This window comes from Protopterus annectens, chromosome 3.part1, assembly GCF_019279795.1.
Source record: "Protopterus annectens isolate FY-2018-M chromosome 3.part1, PAN1.0, whole genome shotgun sequence".
Classification (NCBI taxonomy): domain Eukaryota; kingdom Metazoa; phylum Chordata; order Ceratodontiformes; family Protopteridae; genus Protopterus; species Protopterus annectens.
In genome coordinates, this window is record NC_056732.1 from 1,566,015,146 (window position 1) to 1,566,032,918 (window position 17,773).

The following is a 17,773-nucleotide window of genomic DNA, read 5'->3' on the forward strand; positions in this document are numbered from 1 at the left end:
ATATGGATCTCATAAACAAGGATATAGGCAATCTCCAAGCACTTGATCCCACCCAGTTCGGATTTGTCAAGTGCAGATATTGCCTGTTGAACCTGGTTGACTTCTTTGAGACTGTCATCAAGGCCCTTCATTTGGCCAAGGCCTTTGATACAATCCCCCACTCCTGCATCATCAAAAAGCTAACACAACTTGGCATAAACCCCTATCTCATCAGGTGGGTGGCAAGTGACTCACAGACAGGACCCTCAAGGTCAAAATAGGCACACACACCTCTGATAGCAGACCCATCACTAGTGGAGTTCCCCAGGGATCTGTCCTCGGACCCCTACTGTTTGGCATCTACTTCTCAAAGGTCGCGGCAAAGAAAAAAGGCCTGTGGCTAACCACATTTGCAGATGACTGTAAGTTGGGTGCTGTCATTGACTCTCCAAATTGTGCTAACATACTGCAAGAGGGTCTCACAGCAACTAATGACTGGTGCCAAAGCCGTGGCTTCAAGCTAAATGCAAAAAATTGTATCATCATATTATTCAGCAGAAACATGGCCCTTACTGATTACCACATCGACGGCAGCCCCCTAAACATACAACCTGTGGTGAGAGACCTGGGTACTCAGGTGGATAACAATCTCACATTCTACCATCATGTAGCGACAGTGGTCAGAAAAGCCTTTTACTTGGTTCATCTCATAAGTAAAGGGATTGGATTCAGAAAAAAAGGAGGTTATTATCTCTCTATACTCCTCCCTCATTAGACCAATAATTGATATTACTCCCCATTTGGTATGTACATCTCCAAACATCTGCACCAACGGAAAGGCCACAGAAATACCTCACAAAGACAGTTCATTGCATCCAACACTTGTCCTATGTGGACAAGCTCAAATCACTATCACTCTGCTCTGTATCATACAGATTGCTCAGAGGTGATCAGTGTCTCGCCTACAAGACAATCTCGGACCCTGCCCTACTAGAGATGCTCCATATCTATAAGTCTAACTCCTCATGCATTACCCGCTCAAAAGGCCTGAATCTAATGTGTGACATCAACAAAACCTGCTGGAGAGACAGGTTAGCCTTCCAGAGGCTGCCTTGTCTCTGGAATAGGCTTCCCATACACGTCAAACAGAGTACCTCACTGACCCTCTTGAAGCGCAACCTTGATGAGTGGATGGGAAACCACAAATTTGTCTCAGGGGTTCTACCTGTGTCCCTCATTGACAGGGGCAACAAATGCTGACTGAAGTTTCTTTTTGGAGATAAACTCTTGGCTAGGCTTGTAAGGGCCCCAGGGCCATTAGCCTAGTAACCTCCTATGATCATATGAGCAATGTTATGTCATTCTGCGTTTTGGATGTTCTACATTATGAATGCATTCCACAATTTAACATTGCCCTGAACATGTCCAATCCAATGCTCACTGCTGTGTTTTCCAATGTTAGTGACATTTTACAAGAAATACAGTAGCATTATCATTTTGCAAAATTTTAAACATAACTTTCTTCATCCTTGATTTTAGGAAGGCTTTCTTGGGCTCACAATAGACTTCTGTCTCCAAGATAACTAGATCTAGATAAGATAACATTATATCATCTTTATCTATGATGTTAAGGTGTTTCTTGTGTATTTCTTCTGTATATCTTTGCCATCTTTTCTTATTATCTACAGTGTGGTCTGTGATGTCCCCATTTTGGGCCAGTAATCAAGGAGCCAGGATCCTCAAGACTGGCATTGGAGAGGGATGTTCACTTAAAACAAAAATGGATACACCCACTATTTCCAGATGCAGCTCTCTGCATCAAGCACAGTTTCCCTTAAGAGCACATAGGAAGCACACTCCATCTGAGGTCTGGGTTTCTCTTTCTGTCTCCCTCCAGGTCCCCAGTAAGACTCCCCACTGGCACAGCTATAGAGCTGAGACCTCAGCTGAGTGTGCAGGCCAAGTTCTCCACCACTCTCTCTGTGAAACCAGTGCTTTGTGTCCCTGATCCAAGCAGCTGACACATTCACTCCTTAAGATTTGATTTACACACACACACACGCGCACACACACACACACACACACACACACACACACACACACACACACACACACACACACACACACACACACACACACACACACACACACACACACACACACACACACACACACACACACACACACACCTGGGAAAGGCTGGCACAGATTTATTAGCTATGCCACCTTCTGCCCAGACAATAAGGTAGTTATACCACTACTAGATACTGCAAAGCCAGCTACTCCAAGGCTCTTACAAGGGTACCCAATTATACTGATTAATACAAAAGGTAGTGTTTACCCATTGCAGTAAGACTTTGAAGAGCGGCCAGAGTTGTCACAAAATATATATATAAGTACTCTCAGATATTAAAATATTCTCTAAAAGACTAACCACAATGAAAAGTTTAAATATATTTAATAATAAATAATAAAAGAACATGAAAATACTAATTATCTATTTGCAGTAAACATCAGAGTTTCAATCACAGGAAATACTAAAAATAACACAGGTGGACAGGTCCACACAGTTACTGAAAAACAATACTTAACTTGATCTCACTATATTTTCCTGACAGATATAAAGAATTATTTCTTTGTTGCTTGCTAGAGCAAGGCAAGCTGAAGTTTGTGAGGGGTCCTAATCTGTCAGGTTCCAAAAACAGACTGCCCTGAGACTTCAGTCTCAGCTAGTATTAAAACATTATTTTAGTGATGGATTACAGAATGACATTGCATACATCTGGTCATCTGACTTCTGCTTCCCATGCAACCCCCCCCCCCACCATTGCTAGAACCTGCCAGGATTTAATACATACGTGTCAATAATACATACACATAGAGCTTGCTAAGATCTGCTGCAGCTCCTGGAAGTCATAAAAATTTTCAAGCCTCCACCCTTCCAGAGTAGCAATTAGTTCACCCCAAAGACAATCCCTGGGATTCAGCAAGCTCTGCACGGAGTGCTGGAATAGTGCAAGAGCTACTGCAAGCAATATGACCAACGAGCGATCCAGGAACGAGCTCCAGGGACATACACAAGCTTTCCTGCACTATTCCGGCATGGACACCACTGCTATATGCTAATTACCCCATTTGCTGGTGAAAACCATGCAAATGAGGTGAATTAGTGATCCAGGAAGTAGGCAGACGTCTATGGAGGAATAGTGTAACCTGTAGAAATGTATTCGGTTACTAACCGAATACATTTCTGCAAATTACAAAACGGAGGCATGACAGCTCCAAAGAAAGCATGTATTCAATGCAGTTGGCTTCCAATGGCCAAATATATGGCCATTGGCATGGGAAATAGTTGCAAAATTATAAAAAATAATTTTTATTTTATTTGGGCTGATTTTGGCAGTTTAAGTATAGGGCAGCAGTACGCAAATAGGATCAGCCCAATAATATGAAAAAAAGTTGGAAATAAGCTTTTAAACCCAAATCAGAATTTTCCCATGATAGTCAATGTCATGCAAAAGACAACAATACCAGAGAATAGTGGTTGCAAAGGGGAAGGCTCAGTGTGAGTGTGGTAACTATGAATTAGCATTCTGATTTATGCAAATGAGGTGATTGATACTGAATCACAGAATTCCTCTCAGTGTTAGCATGCACCCAACTGTGTAGGTGCAGCAACACCATGGTATAAGTATAACAGGTAAATGACCTCATAAGGGAGAGTGTCATGCATGCTGTAAGCTTATTGGAGCTCTGTGGCCCCTGTTTGCCCTTAGCTAAGCACAGCTAATGAAAGGGATGTGTCTGAGGCTGCCTAGCAGTGTTTACATTGCCTAAACGGGTGTGCGCGCTGCACACCAGGTTTTAAACAAACAAAAAAAAACACAGGAGACAGCAGCTCTGTTCACATCTGAGCACTGCGTATGAGCAGAGCGCCTTGGGGCTTAAACGGGAAGGCAATTGGAAGGGAAAACTGCAGTAGGAAGGCAGTCAAGGAGAACCAGCATAGCTGTCAGGTGAAATGAATCAGAATCAGCCAATTACACAGGCAGCAGCCAGGCCCAGCACACTACTATAAACTATGCAAACACCTTTCACTCTGGTTTTTCCCACAAACTCTATACCTTTGGTGTACACAGACGGGGAAATTTTACCTGACAAAACTAACAAAATTCTAGGGGCTGCTCTTGCTCTTATACATCAATATGTGGAAGAGACTGAGGGTGGTGAGGATGTGAATACTGATGACCATCCCACAGTGAAGAGGAGGAGGAGAAGAGTGTACAGACCCAGGGTATCCTACCAAGGGCTACGTGAGCTGGAGATAGTGGAGCACTATACGGTGGACAGGGACATTCTACAGCAAATTGTTGAGCTGTGCCTGCCACACCTCATACACAGAACCAACAGAGGGGAACCCATCCGAGTGGATACCAAGGTATATGTAGGCTTAAGAATACTAGCTACAGGTATCTTCCAAAGGCCACCTGGGAATATCATGGGGATCTCACAGGCATCAGCATCCAGGTTACTCCACCAGTTCCTGGATGCCATGTCATCACATGCCAGTGAGCACATATATTTCCTCAACACCCATGAAGCATTGACCAGCAATATGCGTCTCTTCCACCAAATAACAGAATACCCTGAGGTAGTGGGTGCTATAGACTGCATGCACACAGACATCAAAGCACCACCCAGTGAGAGGGGTAGGGTCTACATAAACTGCAAGGGCTTCCCCTCCATCAACTGCCAGGTCATGTGCAATGTCCAGGGCATTATCTTGAATGCGTGTGCTGGCAGCCCTGGATGCTATCACGACTTCCACATCTGGCATATGACACAGCTGTACTAGACATTTGCCAGTGGGGACATCCCATATCCCCACCTAGTGGGGGATGCTGGTTATGCACTGGAACCGTGGCTGAAATGCACACACACACACACCTGAACAAGAACTCCATAATGAGGCACAAGCACAAACCAGATTCATAACAGAATGTATGTTTGGGATGCTCAAGTCACGGTTCTGCTGCCTGGACATATCTGGTGTAGCCTTGCAGTACTCTCCAGCTATATGTACACAAATGTTCATTGTATGTGCCATGCTACACAATATGATCCTGCGGAAACAGCTACAGCAGGAACAGCATGGGGCAAGGCCACTCAGCCCCCTGCCATTGCCAAGGCCATCACAGGCACAGAGGTACTCGGAGGAGGAACAACCTGAGCCTGCCCATGTAGGCAGAAGGAGGTGTGCCCAGTATGCCCAGGCTTTGGCAAAGAGGCAACGCATAGTACATACACTGACATGATAAGGACCCAGGGAATGCCACCCTTCTCTGGCTCGCACATACAGTAAAAGGGATGCCAAACATGATACTACCTGTGCTTTACCATGTATAGGGAGTGTACTATGTGCATCCGACAGAGTCATTCCTCCAGCGCCATCCTCAGTACTGGCTCAGCCACAAGGTAAGTCAGTCTTCCTATCAATTGCTGAATGGAGTAGTATCTTCTGCTAGTTGTATCTGTTGTGTAGATGTGAGCATGCAAGGGGAATCAGGTAGCTGAATGGGATGGCAGCTGATAGTGGACACCTATATGGGCATCATGAAATCCATAACAAATACTGGTGTCAACAAAGTAGGCAGTACTAGACAAGGTGACAAATCCCACTGCAGTACATGTGGTGGCCCAAATGTGTGTCCATAGGACAGACATATGCATGTCAGTGAGGCTCACATACCGAACACCAGCATCAGCCAGCAGGACAGCTGTAGATGACCATAAAGAAAGGCTGTGCTAAGGCCTCCAATTTATGGCAATGGTGAACAGCCCCCTCCAGACTTACACAGACAGACTACAACAGGTCTGGCAGTTGTAAGTTAGTTCTGAAGGGTATGAAGTCTCTAACTGAAATGTAGGTCAATAAAACCTAAGATCTGTACTCTACTGATATGCCTCTAGTCTGCATGATAGGTCATAATACAAAATGAAATGGAAGCCAACAGAGTACCTGAAATATCAGTACAGTCATAGCAAATGTTTACAGTTGACAGGTGTGCCCCTCCCCCACAATCTTATGTAGAAATGTGGTAACATGTACGTGTGGGTTTAATAACAGTGGAGCACAGATTACCTGATCTGGCCCAATTTACAGGATAGATTGTTGCATGTGTACAGTATGCAGGGGCCTGTGTGTTAAGTTGTTGTGTGTTCAATATTGTCTGGAAGTGGTCAGCATGTAGGCATGGAGGGTTGTGTCTTGGTGGCCTATGGCCAGTACCATTGATGACAGGGCCATGTTCTGATAACTGCAGTGTCAACCGTAATGCATCTCAGCAATACCCATGTCAGCAGTCGTCCATACTCACTGTCCAGATGTCAATATCTGTCACCATCTGAAAGATGGACATGCGATGAATGTGGGCCCAGACATACATACAGTACACAGGTGGAAGTACCCTAGACAGAGTACATAAAATGTAACTGTCAACTGCACACACCTTTGGAATTGTACATACAGGTCAGCAGCACATTAGTTGTCTGTGCAGTATGGAATACTGATGTAGTCTGGCCAATCAGTGGCAGACCACAAAAGGCACAGTTATGAAGTAATGAGAGACTGCCTATGTCCCCGCACAAGGCAGCATAAGGAGAATGTCCCGGGTTCATATGTTCATAGGTTCATACTAGGCTATCTGCCCTAGTGCATTTATAAGCCTAGCCAGAGTGTGTTTGGCTTTCGCCACCCATTTTAAATTAATTTTGCTATGCCCTTTTTCGAGGTTAGTATACTGTGCCTCTGTCTAACAGTGACACAGAAGTGATACCCGGGGTAAACCTACGATCTCCCATCCACTCATCAAGATTCCTCTTGAAGAGAGTCAATGAGGGACTCTGCCTAACCTGGACTGGGATTTTATTCCAGAGTGAAGGGAGCCTCTGGGTTATGAATCTATCCCTCCAGCATGTCCTATTTATTTCAGTGCTGAGGTTCAAGTCTCTCAAGCGCATAGCTCAATGGGATTTGTATGTTCTGAGGTGCAGCATGTCCATTAATTCCGGGTTGGACATGGCTTTATACGTCAGGCACAGATTGCCTCTGAGCAGGCAGTATGCCACTGAGTAGAGCTGGAATTTCTTTAACCGGGCAGCATATGGCATCTGTTTGAGCCCTTTGATCCTCTTGGTGAGGTACTTTTGGGGTCTTTCCAGTTGCTGCAGGTGTCTGGTAAAGTACATCCCAAAAGGGGTATTGTACTCAATTATGGGCCTGATGAGGGATATTATGGGCCTGATGAGGGATGAGTAAAGAGGCATGATGACCTCCCCTGATCTAGATGTGAATCTCTTCATGATTAGGTGGGCTATATAAAATGTTTTTCTAACCACTTTGGCCACGTGGTTGTCAAAAGAGAGATTGCTATCAACTTGGGTCCCCAGGTCCCTAATTACTTCTTCTGTACTTAATGGATTACCACCTATGTGGTAATTTGTGGGCACTTTGTTTTTGCCAAAGGGGATGACTATACACTTTTTGGTGTTTAGCTTGAGGCCATGACTCTGACACCAGTTGTCTGTTTCTATGAGGCCCTTTTGGAGGATGCTTGTGTCGGCTGGAGAGTCGATTATGGCACCCAGTTTGCAGTCATCTGCGAACTTAGTCAGCCACAGTCCTTCTGTGTTGGCCTGTACCTCTGAGAAATATATACCGAACAAGAGAGGTCCCAGGACTTAGCTTTGTGGGAAGCCACTTGTAGCTGGTTTGGAGTCTGACATGGCTCCAGCAATTCTAACTATGTGGGTTCTGTCCTTGAGCCAGTTTGCAACCCATCTAGTGACATAGGGGTTTATATTTAAGCTGGTGAGCTTATCTATAATGCCTGAGTGGGGTATTGTATCGAAGGCTTTTGCAAGGTCCAGGTAGGCTGTGTGGACCACCTTCCCCTCGTCAATGGCCTTGGTGACTGTTTCAAAGAAATCGACCAGGTTTAAGAGGCAGAATCTGCCCTTAACAAAGCCGATTTGGGTAGGATCCAGTGTCTGTAGGTCCCCAATATCTTTATTTATGAGGTCCATGATGATCCTTTCCATAGCTTTGGAGACCAAGCTAGTCAGGCTTATGGGGCGATAGTTTCCAGGATCCGTTGAGGCACCACCTTTGTGGATAGGGACCACTGTTGCTGTACGCCACTCTTTGGGTACCTGTCAGCTAGGATGTTGGCAATGTCCGTGGGTTCAATATATTTTTTGTCATTTTGTACTAATTCTGAGCATATCTGGGAATTCCCACCCAGGTTCCTAACATAACTAAAGAAAGCCTTGTGATTATCCTTAGTGTCCTGTGCAATTTTTCTCTCGAAGCTGGCCTTAGACGATTTTATGAGTGCCCGTAGTTTTTTGCTAATACTGATCATAGATGCCTTCCCTTTTTGGGATTTTGCTCTATCATGTAGTAGCTTCCTCCTTCTATTGTATAGTTTGTTTATGGCTGGGGTCCACCAGACAGGACGTCTGCCTTTGGAGGATTGGGTCTTGGTTTTATTTGGGATTGCATGATCCATGTATTCCTGAAGGTATTCATAGAATGCGTTTATAAAGGATTCTGCGGTCTGGGCCGTATTTTCCACAGGCTCGGGGGCTTTGAAGGATTCCACCTCGGTTTTGAGGAATGTGAAATTTGCTTTAGAGAAGTTTTTCACTGTGGTTTTCTGGGCAGGGGGTGGGGTCAGGATGTGAATATCCAGTGAGATTAGTTTAGAGATTATCCAGGTATATCTGTGAGTCAGCTGCAAGAAGCTTCCATATCACACATGCACTCAGCTCACCCCACCATCAGCCACAGGTTTATCACAGGTCATATCCCTGCTGTTGGGAAGGAGTACAGTATGACCCCCACTTCTGTATGGGAATACCCACAGAATGCAGCATGCTGAAGAGGTGTGCCATGCAGGTGTGACCCTAGCTGTAAGCAGCACCCTGCCAGCATCCAGATGAATGGATTAATATGGACAGGTACTATTGCCATTAACATCTCACACACTTACCTTGTCACCCCAGGGGAATCCATTGGCTCGCAGCCTGGGAATGTAGAAGCGACAGAATGAACTGGCCTGCTACAGATGGCCTGCATCACTACCAAATGCCCTGCAGTCCTCTGTCAAAGGCCTGTGCCTCACCCGTACTGCCAATGTGTGTTATCTCATGGGATCCCAACTAACAACATAACACAGTCAACAGAACACAAATGCAAGACCATGTTGACAAACCCCAGTAGCATGCCCACCATGTCCTACTGTATGAACTGTGGACCAACCCCTAAATACCGCTGGGATGAAGGGACAACTATAGGAATACTTCTCAGATATCACTCACATAATGTTAGGAAGAGGATAGAATAACAGAGTGAGGGGTGTAGAAGCATTGACGTCATGGAGTGTGTGAAGTCTGAAACTCTGATGTGTGCCCATACTATGTCTGCCTGCAAACCTAGTAATGGGTGGCTACAAACCTGCTTGTAAACCACAATGTGAAGGGGAACTGACCATATATATGAGCCCTGCCTCTGGGTAACCTGGGTGAATCTGTACAGCTGAGAGGTATGGCCATAGCAGGATATGGCCATTCTGTTACGTCAGTATATGTACAAGCAGGGATCATCAGCCACCACAGTACCAAGTTGATGGACCATTTACACAGACCCATCAGCAAGTGTCTGCAGCTACCCCTCCAGAATGGCATGAGTGTGCAAGAACATGTAGGCTGCAGACCACAATACTGGACACAACCTCATTCATCTTGTATTTCCCAGGAAATAACTGTGAGCAAGTAAGTATATCTGTCAGTTGATGACATAATACATCACAGTGTAAAACTGTACATATGTCCGAATATCTCTGCTAACACCAACCATGTAACACAAGCAGCACAGACAGAATAGTTACAATATCCCACTGTCTGTCGCCCATTGTGACTCCATATTGTCAACCTATCTACAGATATCATGCAGAAACAGGTTGCTAGCTATAGGTGTAGAACACCAAATCCTGGACTGGAGTACAACCTAGCTGGAATGGATTCACACACTCAATACAGAAGGTCATACTGGGCATGCTCTTACACTTAGCCCATGTTTGACAACACAGTGAACTATACATACCTGTCAGTCGCAGATGTCTGTGCATACACACCACATTGTACACCATTCATGCTTTGCACACACATTGGATAGGAATACTCATACATATCCAAGGCCAACACACTATAATATGTCAAACATATACACACAAAGATGTGGGGAAGAGAGAGACAGACAGTGACAGAGAGATTTCCATCATGGGGCCTGTCCCACTCACCACACATCCAGTTGGCCAATATCACATGATGTGCTGATGTCAATCACTGTAAACATTGCTTTTGGTAGCCCTCACCCCTATAGTGTCTGTGGTGCTTGTGATAACTGTGTAACATGATAGTCTTCTTCTTCTTTCAGCTTTTCCCAGTTAGGGGTCACCACAGTAGATTACCTGTTTGCTTATGACTGGCAGTGGAGTTTACAAATCAGTATTCATCTAGCATTTGTATACCCAGTCCTGTCAAATGTAAAGCTGTGTGTGACTGAGTGTGTGTGTGTGTGTGTGTGTGTGTGTGTGTGTGTGTGTGTGTGTGTGTGTGTGTGTGTGTGTGTGTGTGTGTTTCCAGAGGAATGGTTTATGGCCCATTCACACACATTGCACTTCCCATTGCCCATGTTAGCACTGCTGCTGATGTCAGTCACCTTGAAATAACCCTCTGACCAAGTCTCAGTCCTATAAGCTGCGTGGCACGTGCAATACGTGTGTAATATTGTAGTGCAGAAAACTAGTTAGATAGGAGTTCTAATCTCAAACATGGCAACTGTGAAACTGTGTGTGTGTGGAGATGAATGATTTTGAGGCCATTCACACTCACTGCACCTCCCATTGCACTACTTTAGCAGGCCTGCTGATGTCATTCACCTTGAAATAACCCTTTGGCCATGTTTCAGCCCTATAACCTCTGTGGCGCTTGTGATAACTGCATAATACTGTAGTGTGGCAAACTAGTTAGGTAGGAGTTCTGATCCTCATCCTGCCAACTATGATAATGTGTCTGATTCTCTGAAAGAGTATGTGTGTGTCTTCATTGACACCTGATTTTGCATTCACACTTACTTCACTTCCCTTACCCCTCCTTTAGCACTGTTGCTGATGTCACTCATTTTCAAAGATATCTTTGGACAGCTCTCCAACATGTAAGCTCTGTGGTGCGTGCAATAATTGCATAACACTGTAATAGCAATACAGTCAGGTAGGGGTTTGAAACTCAGTACTAGTAAGTGTGTGTTTGTGTGTGTGTCATCAGTATCCTGTGTGGGCGTTGGGGTGATTGTGTAATGACAGGGTCCATTGCAGTGTGGGTTTTGCTACATCATTATACTGAGGACCTATATGTCCCAATGTCCACATTTCAAGGCCAACCATTTTCAAACAATTTGGAGGTTGTTGTAGACAATCCTCAGCCATAAATGTGTACAGCCATGTGCAATTATTATGTGAAAGTATGGATTAGTAAACAGTATAGGCAACTGTTATAATACCCAGATACCACTCTCCACCCACAGATCATACACAAGCATGCCTACTCCCTTCCTTTCTTACTTTGTCTCTGTCTCTGTCTCTCTCTCTCTCTTTCCCTCACTGGTGGATGTGGAAAAGTACATCTGTTTTGCATAGGCAGCAGCTTGAGTTTTGTAGGTAATGCTCATGATCAGCTGATGGCCTGTACACAAATTGCAGTCCACCCATTGCTAATTGCATGAGGAACAGCTGTGGCATCATTCCTATAGCCAATTGCATGGAAACACACTCCTATAACTAAGGACTTCATGTGGGTGTTGGCCCTTTTCCTTCACAGTGAGCAGGACTTCATGTGGGTGTCTGACAAACAGCATCACAGAGGGTAGTTGGAAATACCACTTACAGCATACACTGTGGAGACAGGCCAACAAACAGGAGGGGGATGTTCCAGACATGGGAACAGAGTATAAGTATTGCTGTTCTACAGTTGAAGTAATGTTGGTTTAACAGGGTTTGTATGGATATGGCTGTTCTACATGATTTAATTTCTGGCATGACAGTGTTATGTGGTTGAGGAAACTCTCACCTGTAGGGCTATCTGCAGACTGGCCAGAGTTTGGAGTTTTAGATGTGGTGTGTTACTCACACATTTCCTATCTTTAGAAATGCAGTAGCATACTTAGATGATTACAGTCAGTACATGGTGACATCCATGTGAGTTACTGACTTCATATCCCTCAGAAGAGATATGTCACAACAAACCCTGTTACACCAGGAATTTTCTCAGTTTATCACAGCAATATGTCAATATTGGCCCTGTGTCTGTGCCTCTATCCCCCAAGTCTGCCACCCTTTGTCCATATGTCATGCAGTAAGAGGTGCATATGTACAGTATATCATTATTTACTGACGTCATACCTGATAACAAGCCACTGAGATATCAGACTGCTAGACATGTTATGTATAGTAGGCCTTATATTTGAGGACAAAACCTGGACATTCTGTTGTAGTCTTTACAGTAGTGAGGACTGTGTACTTATGGTGATTGTTGACAGAGTGTCAGTATTGTGTAGCAGTGTATTGTGAATATGTTACTTGCCCTGTGTACAGATTGTGGTAGATGTCAGTGTTCTTGGTCCTGTTCTATCTGATGTTGCATGTTGCTCCAGTTTCTGGTACCCTATCAGTATATATATTTGTAGGGGCAGACTGAGACATGTCCCATACTACAGTCAGGCATCAGACTACACTGTGCATTGGGCCAGTATATGTAGGGTTAGTGTGTGAGTGGCAAATATGAGGATGGTTTTGTTCACACAGTCCATATACTGTACTATTAATTAGACTTACCATAATGTGAATGTGTTGAGACTGGTTGTGGGTATGCACTTTCACACTGGTGTCTGTTACTCCGTGCTATTACATGCCTGTAGTGAGTGATCATCTTCCTACTCATATCCAAAGATACTCTGTCGAATCACCTAAAACACACTCATTCGGAGACTGCCATAATCTCTCAAACTTAAGTGCAAAAACATTTAACTCCACATTGTCAAACATTAACTGGTGCTTCCTCTGGCAACTTCCTCTTAATGAAGCCATGCAAAAATGTCATCCTCTAAATATTATCTTCTATATGAGTTAATAATTTTGTTTACTATTCATGTTAATTTTACTGAACTTTTCTTCCCGGCCTCCGCTGTAAATGGACCTGTGTCCAGTCGGACTATCCCAGTAAACAAATGTAAAATAAATAAAATAAAATAAATAAATAAATAATCTTTGATATTCATAGCTCCCTTGCTCCTACTAGGAAAATTAGAATTAAAGCTAATTATGCCCCCTGTCTCTCTAAAGACACTTGATCCGTTATGCATAAAAGAGATAGCATTTATAAAGCTTGGGTTAAAACCAGATCACCATCTCTGCTCCAAAACTACAGGGAACTCCGGAATCTTTCCAAAAAAATTAATTAACAAATATAAGAAAAACTTTTATAACTCACCCCAATTCAACAGAAAATCTAACCCACAAAAATTTTGGTCGCCCATACACAAAATTATTTACCCTGGAAACCCTTCCACACCCACCCCTTTCCCAAATAATACCCGACTAGAAACTGCTACCCTTCTGAATAACTACTTCATAGACACAATCCATAAACTTACTAACACCAACCATAATTCTGACCCCCCCCACCTCTTCTAACCCATGCTACAAAAACCCATTTTCCCTTAAACCAGTCTCCACTGCTTACATCACATCAGTTCTGCTCAAACGTAAACCCTAGTCTACCTCCAATCTTCCTCAAACTATCTGCCAGATCCATAGCCTACCCTATATCCCTGTTAATCAATAGGTCCATACAAGAAGCCACAGTCCCTGACATCTGGAAATCCTTCTATACTATCCCACTGCATAAAGGTGGGCATTCTGCTGATCCATCTAATTATAAACCCATAGCCATACTTTCCCCTCTCTCAAAAATACTTGAAAAATGCATCCATACTCAACTACTGAATTTTCTTCTCCAGGAAAACCTGCTAACTCTCACTCAACATGGCTTCAGGCCAAACTACAGTACAACCACTGTGATGTTATCTTTTACTCACACTGTAGCCAAAGCCAAAGACGATAACCAATTTGTATCTTGTCTTTTCCTCTTTTCCTCACCCTCTCTAAAGTCTCTGATACCATTTCACACTCTTTACTTCTGTCTAAACTATCTTATTTCAACATTTCTGGGTCCACACTAAGTTGGTTCTCTAGTTCTCTCTCCAATAGGCAACAATCAGTCAGATGGCTTACTTCCTGCTCCCTCTTCCTACTCATCAAATCTGGAGTTCTCCAGGGCTCCATACTAGGCCCCCTTCTGTTCAATATCTTCATCAATGACCTCCATACCTCTTGCAAACAGTCCTTCCCTTCTTCAACATGCCAACAATTTTGCACTCATCTACATCCTCAATGATATCTCTCATCACCACGCACACACGCAAGAAGTTTTCCTGTCCATAGAAAAGTGTCTCTCTGATAACGAATTTATCTTAAATCCAAAAAAAAAAACTTTTAATATTCCTTCCTCGTCTATCTCACCACAAATCAACCTTCGTCATCACATCCCTTGACAAGACCACCATCAAAATAGAACCCTACACCAAGCTCGTAGGTACCATTATTGATGATGAACTAAAATTTAACCTGCATATCCAGCAACACATTTAAAAAAATTCACCCAAAACTAGGTCTAATATACAGAAATAAGAAATACTGTCTTTCTTCTGATGCTAAACTCCCCCTGGCTCAAGCATTCCTCCTTCCCTCCCTTCTCTATGCTGCCCTGATCTTTACTAACATCCAATCTACACTTTTATCTAAGCTAGAACAAACTTACCACAAAATAGCTAGATTTACTACTAACTTACCTCATAACTCTCACCACTGCCTTGTGCTCAACACACATCAGTGGCTAGAATTCTTCCAACAACTCCTACTGTCACAATTTCACATCACACATTCCATTCTATACAAACCTAAAACCTGCCCCTCTCTCTTTTCCCTTGTTTACTACTACACCCCCAGTCATCCTTTCCGTACCTCCAACCAACAACTCCTTGATGTCTATAAACCTTACAAAAATATGGGAAAACTACTTTACAAATACACTGTAGTCCAAGCCTGGAACAAACTCCCCTCATTCATTAGAACCATCTCCCACCCAAGCACTTCAAAAAGGGTTGGGAGGGTGGCCTAATGGTTAAGGTGTTTGCCTTGCAAGCACAAGGTGCAGGTTTTGAGTCTCACAAGGGATAATTGGCTAGGCTTAAAATGACTTGCAAGGGCAGTTAGCTTAGTACTAATCTATGAACCTGTGAACTAAAACAACTCCTGCTTAACACAAGGTCCTGCCTCTGTCATGACCCTACCTCATCCTCCACAACCCTTTTCATTCTCCAGTATTCTTCACACAGATTTTAGACTCCTCTTTTTCTCTACTATAAACACACTGTTTACTTCTTTAACTCCATAAGCTTCAACACTGCAACCCCATGTAAACATGTATATATTCAGCTCTACTTTAATTATCTTCTTTTTATTATTATCAAGCACTACTTTAACATTTTCTCTTAAGATATGTGATTTTCTAACACTGCTTTTTCTTCCTTTTTTCCCTACCTACTTTAAAAAAAATAATCTTGCAAATGTATTAATTTCTACAAGTTTTTAGTGTGATTTTCTTTATCCATACATATTTTCTTTCTGTATTCATAAATATTTTTGTGAAATTATTACTACTTATTGGTATTTAAAGGTCTGTAAAAGTTTTGAAGCTTTTCTCATCCGGTCTCCACTGAAAATGGGTTTCTGGCTCAGTTGGACCAGCCCGGTTAACAAATGTCAAATAAATAAATAAATAAATAGGCCTTGTAACATTAGGAAGCACACAGGAGCTGTAGATTACTAAAATGTACTGCATGTGAAGAAAGGTAGAGAAGGGGTGAAGGCTGCCAGCCTAGTCAAATAAAATTTGATACATAATTCTGGCATTTATAAATATAAATATAAAATACAGGCTTGTTTCTTAAATGAAAGAAAACACTGTAAAATGTGAACTTCAAGATTGTAGCAACATTGCCATCTGCTGTAAGGAAAACTAAGCCAAGCATTTCAAATGTTCTTTGAAATTAAAATTATGTTTTGTATGTCCTTTGAAGTTAGAATTTGGAGTCGATGAGTCTGGAGTAAGCATCCTGCCTATTGTTTTAAGGCTAAAGTTAATGACCGGAATTCACATGTGGAATGTCCTTTATTGCTCTAAGTGTAAAAGAATGTAAATGCAGTTTCAGTGTGGCCTGGGAACTCTAGACTAAGTGTCAAAATGATGTAATGTGTATACTGGGAAAACCTAAGTGTCAAAATGATGTAATCTGGGAGGGCCCAGCAAAAGTGTTTGTTACTGAATTTAAAAACTATTGCTCAGAGAGACACTGTAAGCATTTTGATCTTGGACCATTTAACTCAGCACTGCCCTGCTCTATGTAAGTAAGTTACTTTAGAAGTATGTTTTCTTGTAGTAATAGCTATGAAATTAGAAGAAAGTTAGACTAAGCGTTTTTCTGTTATGTCACAACTGTATTATGGAATTATTTTAAGTTTCTGTGTGATCTCTGAACTCTTGTATACCACTGTGGTGTAGTAGTATTGGCTTGTGTTTTTAGTATTTATTATTAAATATTTTTAAACCCTTTTCAACTGTGGCTGGTTTGTGTAGAGACAAATTAAGCTCTAGAGTACATTGCATATTTATAGAGTTTATTGTACAAAGCCAGTCTAATAAGCCTTAGACTGATTAGTCATACTTACCATTGGATAATAATATTGCACAGTAATAATTGGACACCCTTTTCAGGGCCTTTTAGTAGCTGATAAATATTAGCTGGTGGTGGCAGTGATTACTACCGTATAGTCTGGGTAAAGGGGGACAGCTGGAGAATCTGTGTCAGCCTTTTCCAAGAGTGTCTGTGAAGTTGTAGAAATACTTATCTCAAAGTGTGTGTGTGTGTCAGCTACTTGGGCAGGGGCACGAAGCACTGGTTGCGCAGAGATGGTACTGGAGGTTAGCTTGCCAGCTAAGCTGAGAGCTGGACCCTATAGCTGTGTCAGTGGGGAGTCTTATTGGGGACCTGGAGAACAAGGGAGCAACCAGCCCCAGACTAGCTGTGATCTCTGTGTGGTCTTAAGGGAAATTGTACTTTACTGTGTGTATTTGATATCATTTCCTCTCATATGAGACCCTGGTGTTAGTGGTGAGGATTGAGGCTCCTTGATTGCTGGGCCAGGGCACGGGTCTCACATGTGGTTTGCAGTGGTGGGATCCACTTCACATCTGTGGGATGTCCACACCATATATTAATTAGTTGGCAAATACTAATTGTCTTGTAGTGGTGTTGGTAGAGTGAATCCTGTAGCTTATGTGCAGTGATCTCTGATGGTGTTTTGTACTCTAAATCAGCCATGCAGTGAATACTCAGAGTTCAGATCACAATTGTTATATTTCTTTTGTTAGCTTAGTTAGTCAGAGGGAGCAGTCAGCATGTCAGCAGAGGAGTATGGAAAGCTGACAATTAGCCAGCTGGTGGAGATGTGCCAGGCAAGGGGACTGGTGCATGGAAACCTGCCTAAGGCAGACC

The 17,773-nt window shown here is 43.0% G+C and overlaps 1 protein-coding gene across 1 annotated transcript in view; it reads left to right on the forward strand.

Moving 5' to 3' along the window:
* LOC122797805 (protein HEG-like) overlaps positions 1-17,773 on the forward strand; it is a 1,359,008-nt gene that overhangs the window by 808,672 nt on the left and 532,563 nt on the right. The gene's annotated exons all lie outside the window — the stretch shown is intronic.